At 48.4% G+C, this 12,737-nt stretch overlaps 1 pseudogene; it reads right to left on the reverse strand.

Moving 5' to 3' along the window:
* Positions 1 to 9,357: 9,357 nt before the first annotated feature.
* Positions 9,358 to 12,412, reverse strand: LOC124228592 (potassium-transporting ATPase alpha chain 2-like; annotated as a pseudogene).
* Positions 12,413 to 12,737: the final 325 nt, after the last annotated feature.

Below are 12,737 nucleotides of genomic sequence, written 5' to 3' on the forward strand. Positions count from 1 at the left end.
CTCTGCTAGGAGAATTCACCTCTGTGTGAGTCTAGGTGGGAACAGGGCTCTGCTCCCCCCAGGGGAAGCTCAAAGGGGCAGACTCCTATTTTCCTGAGACCCTGGAGGCTAGGCAATATTAGAAGTTCCCACTGGAGGCCTCTGAGTCTCGAGAGGGTTGACAGATAGAAGCAGGGACAGTGTAGGCCTCATTCTGGTGCTGGTGACCCCCAGAAGCCAGGGTCTAGTGGGAGTGACATAGTGCAGCAGTGGTGGTGTCCCCGGACAAGTGGCACTTGGAATGGCACCCTAACGGATGGTTTCTGAGGCATGAACTTGGCTGTTCTCCCACAAGAGTAGAATTATCCATCCTTCCTGTTGATTCTTTGAGCCACCCACTGTTGTTCTATTAAATTCCTTTCTGAGGATGAGATGAGCAGAACAACCTTTAGCTCATTTCTATTGTTTGCAACCGAGAACCCTGGCGGATATACCCCTGAAGGTCTTAATCTTTTCAGGAACACAACCTCGCATCCTCAAATAAGAATATGTCTTAACCCCCTTCTTCCTTCCTGCAGATGTCCTCCTCGGGACACTGAGCCCTGGAGGCTCTGGTTTTAGCCCTTCCCCCAATTGTAAGGTGGGCTTCAGACAGGCCAGGTGTTAGGAGCCATGAGACCTGAGTTTTACGATCTCTGGGACTTTCCTGGCGGCGGAGAGTGTCTTTATGTAATGCGAAAAGGCTAATCTTAAGTTGTCACCACTACTAACCAAACAAGGATTTATACGAATGGGCCATGTGTCATTCAGAGTCCCAGATTGCACCCAGACTCCAGCAAAAAGATGATTCAACTGAAGAGACACTTCAGCTCCACCTCCTTGAATGATACCATCTTGCGTTTGTGCCTGGCCTTCTCGCTTTTCGGATCTTCTGTTTGGTCTGCCCTCTCATCAGAGCTGGTAGACAGGGAGACGTGGAACAGTAGCTGCCGTTAACCTCCCTGAGGCTTAGCTGATTCATTTTGGTAGTGGGACTAAGTTATATTAAGCTCTGTCCTTTATCCTGTAGAACTTGAACATGGTCAACGCAAGGACAGACATATACTGTATCTTCCAGGCTAGAAATTTGAGGAAAGTTACACTGGAAAAAATTAAATGGATATGCTTTCTTGGAAGGTAGCCCCCGCAACTATCCTGGCTGGAGGGAGAGGAGAGGGAAGATCCCTACCTGACTCCACAGCATGGCTGTAGCTCCCGCTTTCTTCCTCTTTCTTTCTCTCCTCCTACCCTCTAGTCTGTTCACAGACGTGCTCCCCACTCCACTGTGTCCTTGGCTGTCTTCCTCACCATTGTCGTCCCAGCACCTGGAACCATTCTTGGTGGTTTGCTATTGAACAAAATACTTGAGCTTGGTTTTCCTTCTTCCTGCCCCTGGTTGAAGAGTGGATGACCTTGTCACTGGGAAAGAAGGACGTGGAAAGCAACATAAAGAATGAAACAATCATGCCTTTGGATCAGACAGGCCTCAGCTAACAGCCTTGGTTTGCTTCTTTCTCACCGTGTGACTTTGAACAAGTGGCTTAGTGTATAGCTGGAACTTCTGTGGTTGAAAATGACCGAATCCCAGCTCCAGTTGCCTTGAGTAGCTCAGGGGATGTATTGGCTCACGCTCCCAGGAAGGAGGAGGTGGAGCCTGCATCAGGCATACCCGGTTCAAGAGGATCAACACTCTCCTTTGTCTGCTTCTTTTGTTTTGTTTTTGATTTTAGTGGTTTGGCCTAAAAGTCATCCTCAGTGGTCTGATAGCTTGTCCACTTACATGGTTCCCACATCTGAGCCTCCTTTCAAGTATCCTGCACTCTGCTGTTGTCTGTCACCTCTCTTCCATCTGCAGGCTGTCAGGGGATCTCAGAGGACCTGGGTCCTTGTGATCCTGAGCCTAGAACCATAGGACAGAGAGCGATGGCTTTCCCTGAGGTCCGTCCAAGTTCTTCCTACCATCCTGCCTTTTTTCTTCCCTTTTTTGCACTCAGAGTATGCTATTCCACTTAGACCACCTCCCGGTGCCCTGACAGAAGAGCTGAGCTTGATCGTTCATGCGGTGATTGGAAACAGAGATGGGTGGATAGTTAGGGAGGAGGGAGGTGGCTGATTTGGGAAAAGCAGCCCATTCTGCCCGGCCAGCTTGCTGGCTGGGGTGGTATCTGAGGCTGGGATCTGGACACAAGTCTGTCTCCCGTCCAGATTCCTGCAGCGGGAGCAAAGCGACCTGGGCCTTGTCTCTCCAAGTCCCCTACGCAAGCATTTTCCGTCAAGTTTTGTAACATGAGAGCTTCTCTGGAGGCCGAGGCCTTCAAGCTTAGCTGCAGGCTGTTGAGACGCCGTTTCCAATCTTTTTAGCAAGTGGATTGGCTCCCAGATTGACGGCCTCGGAAACCGGACTCCTCTCTGCCCCACAAACAGGTATGGCCTTCGAGCTGCAAGCGGAGGCAGAACACAGTGTCCAAGGCCAACTCCTGCTTTTCCACGGTTTGGGTTGGGTGTGGGAGGGTGAGGGAACATTTGGAAAGCCCAGAGAAATGATGTCTATAAGCAAAAATTAATAATGATTCTGAAAAGTCAGCCACCCGCTGACTTTCCCCTTAATAAGATGTTTCTAAGGTTAAGTAGCTGAAAAATGATATTTGAAACAATTTCAGTGCTATCTCGTCCATCACTCTGAGGCTGCCCTCCAAGGATGGGGCTGATGAAAAACAAGCAAGCCATTTACGCCTCTGCTCAGGCCGTAAGTAAGAGAGAGAAGAGCCCGCGCTCTGGAGCCCGGGCCTCGCTCCTCTCGCCTAGTCACACAGTGGAGGGTCTGGCGAAATTGGTGCTGGAATTCAAATGGATTGCCTTAATTACTCCTTATAGCAAGAAGAAAGACAATAGTAACTAAAGTAGCTATGGTTTATTAAGTGCCTACTATGTGCCAGAGGCTTTATATGTATTATCTCTAACCCCCAAAATAATCTTGTGAAGGAGGTGTTATTACCCTCATTTCTAGACGAAGAGTCTGAACACTGAGTCTAGAAGTTGTCACTCGCCCAAGTTTATTTGACTCAGAAATTCTGAGGCTGGGATCCAGGAGGTGCATTCTGACCCCCAGTCAAGAACTCTCTCCAGCACGCTGCTCTGGGCAGGCTCTCGCTGTCCCATCCTCCCCACATCCAGGACAAGCAGGACCAGGGAGGAGAGATGCCCACTGTTCACCCAACTCTTGGCTCCTTCACTGCCCTGTTCCTGGCTGGGCCCCGTTGTTCTGGTCTCCTTCTGGCCTGGGAGAGGGAGTGAATTAATTTATCTCCCAGACCTGGGAAAGGTGAGCGTGGTTGGAAGAGGGATGAGATGGGAGGGACCAGGGTGGAGTTGGGCGGTGAGAACTTGGCTGTGTTGGTTTAGAGACCCATTTGCAGACATTTGTGAAGGTGAGTGGAACATTCACTTTGTCATTCTCATGTTGTCAGGGATGACAAAGGCCTGGTCTAGGCAGGTGTTTAAAAACAACATTCACAGGCGTTAGAAGTTTCTGACTTCTCTGACAAAGACTGATTGACAGGGCCCGGTCAGACCCGCTCTCTGTCTTGTTCACAAGAGGAGAGCATTTCAGAACTATTCAGTCATGCCTCTACCCAACCCAAGTGGGCTTCGTGTCCCCAAAGAATTTGGGGGACATCTCCTCCCATAGGCTCAATATGTCTAGAAGGAGTCTCAGAGTCTCGGGAAACATCGAAATGTGAAGCCCTTAGCCAGAAAGATGTCGTGGGCCTGGAGCTCAGAGACAGCGACTGGAAATGGCTCCGCGTCTAGAGTCTGGGCGCAGCTTCCCGCAGGAGACGAACTCTGCAGTGCTTGCTGAAGGCGTCTTCCCTGGGTCACCATGGCCTCCCCTGCAGCTCCCATGCAGCTCCCCCATCTGGGCCTGCCTGCCGCCTTTCTCACCCCAACCCCTGCGTTCTGCTCTGTGTCTAGTACCACTGACCAGCCCCAGAATTCCCATTGCACTAGCCTCAGCTGACCACGGTCCTCTTAAGGAGTGGCGATGGAGAGAGTAGACTCAGGGACAGTAAAAGCAGAAAATAATGCTCCTCAGAGGGTGGACTCTATACCAGGCACTATGCAAAGGGCTTTACCCAATCCTCTGCAGAGAATGTCCATTTTACCAAGATTCAGAGAGGTTAAGGACTTGCTCAGGGTCACACAGCTAGGAACAGAGTCAGAATCCAAATTCAGGCCTGACTGACTCCAGAACCCACAGCAAAGAGGACAGAGTAAAAGCGGTCTTTCCAGTCGTAAATACCAATATCACCACTCAGCAGTTCCTATTCCCGGTGTGCTCTGCGGGATTCAAGTGCTGGATTCTGTTAACCTCAGACGGGGAAACGAAAGCATCGAGAGGTTGAGCGAAACATCTACAGTCCCAAACGGGTCAGCAGATGAACCTGAAACGGCATGTGGGTGGTCCACTAATTTATGACCTCTTTGCAAAAACCGCCAAGAGATTCAATTGATTGCATGAAAAATATCTACTCAAGGGAACACATCAGTCAAACTGATAAAGACGTCAAACATCAAGGCGCGTGTTTGTCCAGTGAGCCAAGTGGTGAGAGATGTGGGTGGGTGGTGTCTCCAAATGCTGGCCAGGGTGACGTTCATGTCATAGGATCGCAGAATCCAGAGCTGGGAGGGAGCTGGAGGGTCAGGGGGTCTAGCCCTCTCCCGCCTCCCTGACGAGTGGTTGCCCAGCCTCTGCCCGGATACACACGGGGGCAGGGCACTCACATTTCCAGGGGCTGCGAATTCCGCTTCTGGACACTTCTGCCTTCCTGGATGTTGGGTCAATAGAAGTAGAATTTCAGTATTCTCAGCCTGAGATCCTGTGAGTGCAAATTAGGTTACCATAGAGGCAGACGCAGTGGGAATGCCGAAGGGTTCAGCCACTGTGGAAAACAGTCGGGCCATTTCTTATAATGTTAAATATGTGCTTACCATATGGCCTGGCGATGCCACTCCTAGAGATTTACCCAAAGACACCACATGCCCACACTGAAAGAGGTATGCAAATGCTTCATTCACAATCGTCAAAACCTGAAAACAAGCCAAACATCAACAACAACAGTCCATCAGCTGGAGATGGATAAACGAATGGCAGTGTGCCCACACCTGGAACCCGGCTAGAGTACCAAGAAAAAGAACAGGTGACTGACATGCATGACATCTTGGGTAGATCTCAACTGCCTTATCTAAGGGAAAGAAACCAGACTCAAAGGGCTACATATGCTGTGATTTCATTTATATGACATTCTGGAAGAGGCAGCAAACAGAACATATATTTATAGGGATAAAACAGATTGGTGGTTGCCAGGGCTGGGGATGGAAGTGAGATATTGACTACAAAGAGGCATAAGGGGCTATTTTGGTTGATGAGTGTGCTCTGTATCTTGATTGTGTGGCGATTTTTTTTTTTTTGAGGAAGATTAGCCCTGAGCCAACTACTGCCAATCCTCCTCTTTTTGCTGAGGGAGACTGGACCTGAGCTAACATCCTTGCCCATCTTCCTCTACTTTATATGTGGGACGCCTACCACAGCATGTTTTTTTTTGCCAAGCCGTGCCATGTCCGTACCTGGGATCCGAACCGGCGAACCCCGGGCTGCAGAGAAGCAGAACGTGCGAACTTAACCACTGCGCCACCAGGCGGGCCCCTGTGTGGTGATTTTACAACTGTATGCACTTGTGAAAATTTATTAAATTGTATACCTTAAAAGGGTAAATTTTAAACCTGACTTTAGAAAAATATAAAAAAAGATGCAGACAGGAAATCTGATAGTTGGATGTCCTTTTTGCAGAATTTTGGTCTTCATGGTACTGAGGGTGATGAGAGGACCCCTCGGCTCCTCTGGAAATCTACAAGGGCTGCCTTACAGGATGCCTGAATCCGGGCAGCCCCTGCTGGGAGCTGGGTCGCGACTGCCTTGTGGGCTGATAATTCTGGTGTTCCAGCAGGTCTGTCCCAGGCTCTGTCTCTGCAGCTGCACGGGGTCTGGAGCCTGTGTCACCCTTTCTACCCCTGCTGCTCTAAGCTACTTGATAGTCATTTTCTTTCTGCCAGAACAGAAACGGTTTCCTTTTCTTGGTGGACTCCTCCTCTGCGGTTCTCTCTGAATTGCTTGGGTCCTTCATCATCACGGCTCTTTGAACGTTTACACAGGGCCCTTCGCCCTCCATGCTCATGTCACCAGAGTGTCTGGGACTGAGGTGGATGAAAGCAGGGCCACCACCTTGCTGTTCCCAGAGCCTCCACTCCCACCTAGACCCCCCGACCTGGCGTCTCTTTCCCCACTCTCCCGTGGTTCCCTGCCCCCATTGCAGATTCTGCTTTGCTTTTCCCCTTGAAGTTTAGCTTCTCTTGGCATGTTGCCCCCACACTCCAAATCCACTGTGGCTGTTTCCATGTTTGAACCCCAAGTTGGGTCATGGTTCAATTTCTTTCCCCAGGACGTTCTAACATGCCATGCACATCAGTGCTGTAAATAAATTTGGGGGTTGAGGAAGCTGGGAGAGTGTCTAACTTCAGATGTTTGAAATAGTTCAGTTCTAGTTTCAGTCTAATACTCTTTTACATAATGAAGACGTTTTTGCCTTCTAGCAGCTTCTGTCTATGGTCTCCAACCCTTTCTGCCACTGAGCCAATGGAGTCTAATGCCTCTTCTGTAGGACACGATTTCAGCTACTTGAGGATAACAATCATGTCTTTGTGGAATCTTTTATTCAGGCTGCCTTAGCAAGAATGCCACATCTGCTGGGGAGACGGCACTTGCAGCCCTGAATTGAAATGTGGATCCTGCACGTAAGAAGGACATAGAAGAAAGAGGGAGAGGTGGTCAGAGGGGACAGGCAGAGACTCCCACACTGTGTTGCAGCCCTGGAATAAGGGCAGCCCCGGACCCACCCAGGCTCTGGACCTGTCTCTCCTTCCTCTGCAGAAACATCTAGACAAACAGCCTGTCCTGCCATGTCACTATTCCCGTCGGGGAATCCGGAGTGAAATGATACTGCCCCTGAAATTCTCCATGAAGTTACTGGCATGTTTTTGAATAAATTATCTCTATTCTTTGGCCCCAAAGTGGATTTAGCATCTCCTAGGGGTATCAACTTGGGTTGGATTCAGTGTGGAGGCCCAGAGGGAAGAAAGTCCTGGTTTTAATGGAAGAAACACCCCAGACACGTGGGGAAAAGACCCAAAAACAAAACCAGAAAAGCATTATGTACCCGGCCCTCCTCAAACACATGGGAGTTGGCACTGTGTGCAGTTCTGGTGCTCAATCAGGTTGAAACATAACCCAAACACTGGCGAGTCCACGGGCCGACTCCCTACATTTCTGGAATCGTCTTACTGAGAACCAGAAACGCAATTTATCAACCAGAATTCCCTCCAGCCTTTACCACACAGGCTGCCTCCTCTGATTTGTACTGCATCAGACCCACCGCATTGTGAGCACAGACAGAGACCCCTTTTCCTCCCTCTCCAGAACTCCTTCTGGGGAGGACCTGTAGTTATTTGGGAGAAATATTTTGAGTCACCATGGGTGGAGGGTAAGACCCAAGGGTACGCTCAAGTAACAAAAGATGCCTTCGGAACTGCTGTGTGTAGAACAAGGAGTGGAATTTGTATTTCTCCTTTTCCTGAGAGGAGAGTGAGGAGAGAAAAAAGGGGAAAGAGGAGAGAGAGAAGCCAGGAGACGAAGAGACCGTGGGGGCAATCCTGCCTCCTGAAAGTTTTAATGTCAGTTATTTAAGCCACCAAACGCCTGGTGGGAATGGACTTAGGGGCGAGTGTGTTAGAGAAGGAGTTGAATATTGTGCTTACGCTTGCGTGGTAGAGGCCAGAGCCTGTGGCAGAGACGCAGGAACAGGAGGTCCGAGACTGATTATGTTTCTTTGCTTGTTTATTTCCCCCATTGGACTTGAACTCCTTCCTCTGGGCCTGCATCTTTGCATTTCCAGTGCTTAGCACACTGCCTGAAACAGAAGGCCCTCCATCAATGTCATGTAAGGGGAAGACGGATGGAAAGATAGGCAGTAAAATCTTCTAATTTTGCAAGTAAAAAGGGGAAAAATAATTGAGAATGTCCTAGAATCATCAAACTCCCAATATTGACTTCTTGTAAAGTCTTTCGATTCATTCAAAGGAAAATGGGATCAGTTAAACTTTTCCTTAAATGTCGGCTCCCTTATCTTGACACTGTCTCTTCTTTAAGTCTGGCCCAGATGCAGCTCCTTCTTAAAGCCTCTTCTGTGCCCCTATCTGGGCATCATGGTACATGAGCTAGAATCGTGGAAAATTAGAATTGAGAAGGGATGCCAGAAGTCACTTACAGATGGTCTGACCCCTGGACCTTTCTTGTGTCACTTAATACTTTCTATCTTAGTTTTTATGTTTTATAAAATGTCTTTTACTTTAAAATGAGGTCTCTCTGGGCCTGTCAACATAGATGTGTGGTCCACACGTGAATAAACCTAAGTCAAAAGCATAAAGCATGATTGGCGTAATATTAGTACTGGAAAGCGCTTTGCAAATGTTTTACAAGAAATAGATATTACTATTGCAAACCACAGTGGCTTCCTGGTAAATGAAAGATCCTTTTGTTAGTTGAGCCCATTGGGTTAGGGTATACAAAGTTGACTTGAATTTCATTTTTGGAGCAGGAGTTGGAGGAAGTCAAACTAGCATTCTAGCGGTCGGAGTGAAGGGCAGGGTGAGAGGGAGGAGAAGAGGTGAGATCAGGGGTCATGCACAAATGGACTAGGGACATGGCCAGAGGGAGGGGTGAGGGGTGACATGGTGGGACATAACACGGCACTATCGGAGAGTCAAAATGGTGGATGTCCATGTTCTTATGATGTAATCCTGCCCCCGCCTCCATTTCCTGCAAACCTTGAGCTGAATTATTGAGCAAAGTGTCCAATTTCCCCCAAAATTCACAGAAATCTTGGGGAGGGCATTGATCTTCAATAGGATGTAGAATAGAGATTGGAGGAATTTTATCTAGAGCTTGAGAGCAGGAAGGCCCCACCAGAAATCTGGGTTACACGAGACTGTCCAATACCAGGGAAACTTACATAAATACACATATGTTTTTCCCCTACATCATTACCTTGAAATTCACACACCTGTATTTTAAAACAGGAGTTGGAGATAGAGATAAAAGTCATATATAAACGGTCAGATCTCAGCTATAAAGTACGGAACATCAATCAAGTGCCTTTCATACAGTTTTTGTCTTTTTCTAATATAAATTTTGATGATATCGTTTTTTCACAAGACGTCTGAAGATCATCACCAACGTGAAGTTGGGAGCCTAGGGAAAGAAGACGGTCTTAGTGATATATTATCCCAACAGCTTCCACAGTAAAGTCTGGTGAGAAGCTGTCACATGTCATTCTACACTTGAAGAGGAGTGGCATGTGGCACGTCCACAAACCAATCCTGAGCCAGGAGCAGAGTGAAATTCAGGGTTGTGACGCTTCCGAGGTCTTAGGAAAGGACAAGTACTATGACAAGCTGTGAAGCAATCCTACCCCGATGGCTTTATTTTGGAAAAGGCCTTGCTGCAAGATGAAATTGGTCCAGGTTTTCTCATGATCAGATATGCTATTTGCTGGATCGTAATGCCAATGAGATGGCTACGTGATGGCTGTGTAGCCTGTCCCTTCTAGGTATTTCCTCTGCTGCTTAGCCCATGCCGGTCCATTAGCTGTCTTCCCAGTCATTCATGCTGTCCGTCCCCCATTGCCCCGGAGGTTAATGAAAGTGCTCCATCTAAATCCGCCCTGTGCATAAATGGTGACAAAAACAACAAAAGCTCCCAGGGCTAGCATGTGCAGGCAGGGGTACATGGTAAATGGCTTGTTCACCAGTCTGTCCATCTTCTTGTGGTGCGAGCTCTGGTTCATAATCTTACTTTTAGCTTTCTAAAGAAATGAGGGAATTATGTCTGTGCCCAAGTTGATGAACAAGATGGTAATGATGCCAATGGGCAGGGCAAGCCCAACAATAATGTAAATCAAAAAAGGGCAAAGCTCAGCAATGTTCTAGGTCAGAGTGTACGCAATATCCTTCTTTAGGCTGTCAAAGATTAGGCAGCCTTCCTCCCCCTGTGACTAGAAAACCAAAGATGTTATTATCATTCTTTAAGACGGCCTGGCCTGCATTTTTGGCTGCATCAGAACCTGTTACCCCCATGGCAACCCCTATATCTGCCTTCTTTGGAGCTGGAGAATTGCTAACTCCATCCTCTGTCACAGCAACAACCGCGATGATCAGCTTCTGCTGGGGAGATGTCTGAGCAAAGACGCTTTCCGAGTGGTTGGTTCAGACCTCGTCCAGGTGCTCCTGACTTATGTCCCTCAGCTCCATACTGGTCACCATGGCAGCTTTAGCCGCCTGTTTGTTAACTTCCTCCATAGCAGTGTTGAGGCATTTTTTCGGTGTTTTCCACCATCTCACTGTTGGCTGAAATCATACCTACGCTCATGGCGATAGCTTTGGCTGTGAGGGGATGACACCTTTAACCGTAATGACGTTGATCCCAGCCCTCTGGCATAGTGTACTGTCGGGTATCGATCATTGACAAGAGCTCACAAAGCAGAAGTTGGAGTGGAAAAGGTCATGGTATCTGTCAAATGAGTAGGCTTCTGGGAGCTCCATTGCTGGCAGGTAGAGATGACAGAAACCCAGAAAGTTTCTCCCCCAGGTCACCTAGCTCCATGCAGGCTGCGCAGAAGGCCTTATCTGTGCCCTTGTCCAGAGGCTGCACTAGGACATTGATAAGGATGGTGCTGCACGTCTCTAAGGTCTTCTCGGGGGCCCCTTCATCCCCATAAGGAAGCATTTGTCTTTGGGGTCATCCATCTCATGTATGGGGAGCTCGTATTTGTTGGCAGAATCAAAAGGGATTTCAGGCACCGTGCAGTTTCACATCCTAATTTCCATCACATCACTCAAAATGACCTCTGAGAATTTCCAAGGGCAGTTTCTGAGGCATCTCCAACCACAGCTTTCTCAACGATGGGAATACTTTCCTGTGCTGCTTTGAACTCAACTTGGTTATGCGGTGTTATTATCTTGAGGCCCAGATTCCAGAGCTTCAGGCCAAAAGTGGGTTTGTCTGTTCTTCACGTGTGTCAGCCACTTAGATCTGATTGCCAAACCCTACATGGGTCCTGTTGTGAGTCCGAGTGTCAGGGTTGTCAGAGCAAACAATAGTGGTGGAACTGAGGGTCTCCAGTGTTTCCAGGTTCTTCACCAGGCCATTCATTTTTCTTCTTCTTGGCCATCCACTTTTCTGTCAGTAATGGAGTGATAGTGACAATGACCAGGAGGCCCTCAGGTACATGAGCCACAATTATGCCACTGAGGAAGATGGCGGAGTCCAGGACATACTTCACGGACACTGTGATGATGAAGAAAAGGATGCTGGTGAAGTGGCCACTCCTGCCACAACACAAAGAAAGCGTTCAGTCTCAATGGCAATGGGTGTCTTCTCATTTCCAGTTCTGAAGCCAGTGAGGCAATTTGCCCAATGATGGTGCTGTTGCCTGTGTTGGAGACTGTGCCAGTTGCTATGCCTTTTAAATAGGTTGTAGAAGAGAAGCCAGTGTTCTTTGTTTTGAGGAGATTGCCGTGAGAAAAGTCATGGGAGCAGGACTGGGGCTCTGACTTCCGGGTGAGAGATAAAGTTATCTACTCTGCCTCCCTGAAGAGCCAGTCACCTGAGACCCATGGAATTTGGTCTCCTCCCTTAATCTCCACCATGTCGAAGAGCATCAACTGCTCTGCACGGATTGTGTTCTCTTCTGCATCTCAGATGACAAGAGCATGGAGAGGACTCTGACCATGATGTTGGTGCTTTTTACCTCTGGGTGATAAGCAAAGACCTCACAACCAGAGCAAGCACAGAACACACTGTCTAGGGATGCAGACGTCATCGGAGTACTGAATCCCAAATGCAACCCAGCACAGGACAGCTCCTGTCCACAGAAGGCTGGAGAACCTTGAACTGTCTGTTGAGGAATTTGATAATCTCCGATGTTTCTTTGCGAGGCCTGAGGGGGCTGTGACTGCCCTGAGCCAGCAGCTCTGCTGCTCTCATGCTGGAGAGACTTGTCTATCATTTGGACCCTGGTTCTCCGCCAATTCCTTATTGCTCAATTTCTGATCACCCAAGTGAATTCTTTCTTCTTGTTCTCTTCTTTCTAGTGATTCTTTATGAGTTCTAAGCAGTTGTCCTTTGGGCCCCTATGCTTCTTCTTGTCACTCCCTTTGGGTGTTTTCTCTATGTTTTAGTTCCACTGGGCTGCACAGAGTAAATTTTTGGCATTGTCTTGCCCATGATGCTGACGACACAGGTGCTGGTAAAGTGAGGCTGGTGACAGGGTCCTGGGTCACAGGAGGGCACAGATCCAAGGTGTGAACCATACTAAGGACCTGGAACCCAGGGGTCCAGCTGCGGGAGCTTGAGGTGGGAGAGCTGAAGGGCGAGTCTCAGCCTGGACCTTTGCTGTCATCTGGCAGTCCAGTGGGTTCAGCGCATGCTCTGGGTTTTCTATCTTGTATCTGTTCATTTTTTATCTACTCTACCAGGTAGAGTGGATAAGCCTCCTGAGGACAGAGCCTGTGTTTGTTTCATCGCTGTGTTCTCATCACATGGAAATTCA

This window comes from Equus quagga, chromosome 17 (assembly GCF_021613505.1).
Source record: "Equus quagga isolate Etosha38 chromosome 17, UCLA_HA_Equagga_1.0, whole genome shotgun sequence".
NCBI lineage: Eukaryota > Metazoa > Chordata > Mammalia > Perissodactyla > Equidae > Equus > Equus quagga.